The sequence below is a fragment of the Nycticebus coucang genome, chromosome 14 (genome assembly GCF_027406575.1).
Source record: "Nycticebus coucang isolate mNycCou1 chromosome 14, mNycCou1.pri, whole genome shotgun sequence".
In the NCBI taxonomy this organism is placed as follows: Eukaryota; Metazoa; Chordata; class Mammalia; order Primates; family Lorisidae; genus Nycticebus; species Nycticebus coucang.
Genome location: NC_069793.1, coordinates 62,358,802 through 62,361,832, shown reverse-complemented (window position 1 = coordinate 62,361,832; position 3,031 = coordinate 62,358,802). Strand labels below are relative to the sequence as shown.

General features: G+C 36.8%; 1 pseudogene; it reads right to left on the bottom strand.

Moving 5' to 3' along the window:
* Nucleotides 1-1,666: 1,666 nt before the first annotated feature.
* LOC128564477 (olfactory receptor 51G2-like) lies at nucleotides 1,667-2,670 on the bottom strand (annotated as a pseudogene).
* Between the last annotated feature and the right edge of the window lie 361 nt (nucleotides 2,671-3,031).

The following is a 3,031-nucleotide window of genomic DNA, read 5'->3' as shown; positions in this document are numbered from 1 at the left end:
ACTCTCAGCAACTTTCATATGTAACAGATATGAACTGTAGTTACTATGATGTACAATAGAGCTCTTGAATTTATTCTTCTCTGACTAACATTTTGTACCACTTGGCCAACATTTTCTCAACCTCCCCATGCTCCATCTCTGGTAATTACTATCTAACTTTATGCTCTTATGATTTCAACTTTTTAAGATTCTACATATAAGCAAAATTATTCACTGTTATACTTTCTTGGCTTATTTAACTTTTCTATATATACTACATTTTCTTTTCCCTTAATCTGTTGATAGACAAAGAGTTGATTTCTTATCTAGGCTATTGTGAGTGATGCTGCAGTGAGTGCAGAAGTGCCTATATCTGTTTTGTAAACTGATTTTAGTAATTCTGAATATGTATCCTGAAGTGGGCCTAGTGGATCACATGATAGCTCTATTTTTAATTTTTGAGGAACCTTTTTAATGTTTCCCCTATGGCTGTATTAATTTACATTTTTATCAACTATGTGCCTGCATTGCTTTTCTCCACACCCCCTTCAGTACTTACTATCTTTCATCTTTGTGTTAACAGCCCTTCTAAGGGTGTGAGTTCACATCTCATTGTGATTTTAATTTGTATTTTCCTGATGATCATGGTAAAGTGAAGAGTGTTTGTATTCTAAGATGATATATGAGTATGGATCATTACTTGAATAATACAATTATTTTGTAAAACAGCAGTATACCATTATCTTATATACACACAAATGCATCTTTGCCTTGAAAGTGGTACACACTCTACAACTTTGAAAATTTGAGGTAAAATGTTATTTTCAATCTAATTACATAATAATTAATACTGATGATTTATCAAAGGGTGTAAGTAAGACAGAAAAGGATAATTTCTGCCTCGATGTTAAAAAAATTCAGTTTGGGCTTAAATAATTGAAGAGTCTTTATTTATTTTTATAGCTGGACATCCTGACACTTGCAAAATGTATGGACTCCTCTCAAGTGCAGGTCAAAGATTCCACTATTACTACTATCACTCAAAAAGAGATGACTCAGACTACAAAACAATTATTTGAATTTATTAGCACTTTAGAGAACACTTTTCTATTCTCAGAGTTGTGCGTTAATTTCATCTTTCCTACTTATTAAGTTATTCTCATCAGAATTAACCACCTCAACTCCTTTATACCTAACTGGAGTAGGAATATCCTAACCGCCTGGTAACCTAATGCAACTAATCCAAATTACTTAATTATTTCTCAAACTCGTTTAACATTCAGAATAATGAAAATTCAAGAAAGAGGGACTTGCATGTGTAGAAAATATCAACCTAAATACTGACATATTTACTGGGACTGTAAATTATTTATTGTGATGAATAAACATGGGACAACATATAGTGGTGGAAAAAAAGATATGTCCTTTAGACAACTGATGAATCACACAAAACATACAAACAACTTTGAAAATTTGAGGTAAAAATAATTGTCAATATGGAAAGTAATGTTATAAATTAATACTAATAAATCATTAAAGTCTATAAATAAAACAAAATTGCACAATTGGAGAAAATAAGATATATTAGGGCATTTTATTTCTTTGTCATTGACAAAAGTTACTTTAGATGGAAGAGTGACCAATCACCATTATGTTAGTTTCTCAAGGTTTAGGTTATAAATGCCACTTAGGACTTTTCAGTTCCTTTTTTGATGAAGAGTCTTAGGATTTTGTCTCTTATCTGCTTGGTTTTTACCACATACACCATGGGATTCATCACAGGAGGAATGAGAAAATGCATGTTGGCCAAAAGTACATAGAGGTTTGGGGGAAACTTTCGGCCAAAGCGATAAAGTATAGAAAGGCAGATCATGGGTGTGAAAAAGAGAACCACAGCACAGAGGTGGGAAATACAGGTGTTAAGAGCCTTGAGGCGGCCACCATATGAAGCAATGCTCAGTACAGTTTTCAGAATCAATAAATAAGAAAAGAGAATGAGAAGAAAATCAAGTCCCATATTGGAAAGCACCATAAAGAGTCCAAAGATACTATTGACCCTAGTGTTAGAACAGGAGAGCTTTAAGATGTCGGGATGCAGACAGTAGGAATGAGAAAGTACATTGGATGGACAGAAGCACAGTCTCCTCAGGAGAATGGGGAGGGGCACCTTGGCGATCATGACTCGCATGACAATGGCCAAGCCTATTCTGGCAATCACACTATTAGTCAGGATGGAAGACTAGTGCAATTGATGAGAAATGGCCCCACAGCGGTCAAAGGCTATTGCCAGTATGATGGCTGACTCAAAATCCTGAATGGTGTGTATAAAGAACATTTGCATGAAGCAAGCAGAAGAGGTCAGGTCTCCAGCATCCAAGCCAGAAGATCCTCAGCATTGAGGAGAAGGTGAAGAGGGACAGCCCAGATCAGAGGCAGCTAGCATGGCCAGGAAGAGGTACATGGGCACATGGAGGGTCTGCTCCCTCCAGATACTGTCAGGATGGTCACGTTACCCACCAAGGTAATGAAGAACATGGCACAGAAGAATATGGAGATCCAGATGTGCATAGCCTCCAGCCCAGGAATGCCTGTCACCAGGAAGGTGGAGGAGAAGGAATTGCTGCTGTTGACAGGAGGCAACGTGCTAGGGCTGCATACATTTCCTAGAACAAATTGCATTTTGTTCGACATAGATGATAAATTTTTTTTTCCTTTTTTTTTTTTTTTTATTGTTGGGGATTCATTGAGGGTACAATAAGCCAGTTACACTGATTGCAATTGTTGGGTAAAGTCCCTCTTGCAATCATGTCTTGCCCCCATAAAGTGTGACACACACTAAGGCCCCACCCTCCTCCCTCCATCCCTCTTTCTGCTTCCCCCCCCATAAACTTAATTGTCATTAATTGTCCTCATATCAAGATTGAGTACATAGGATTCATGCTTCTCCATTTTTGTGATGCTTTACTAAGAATAATGTCTTCCACTTCCATCCAGGTTAATACGAAGGATGTAAAGTCTCCATTTTTTTTAATAGCTGAATAGTATTCCACGG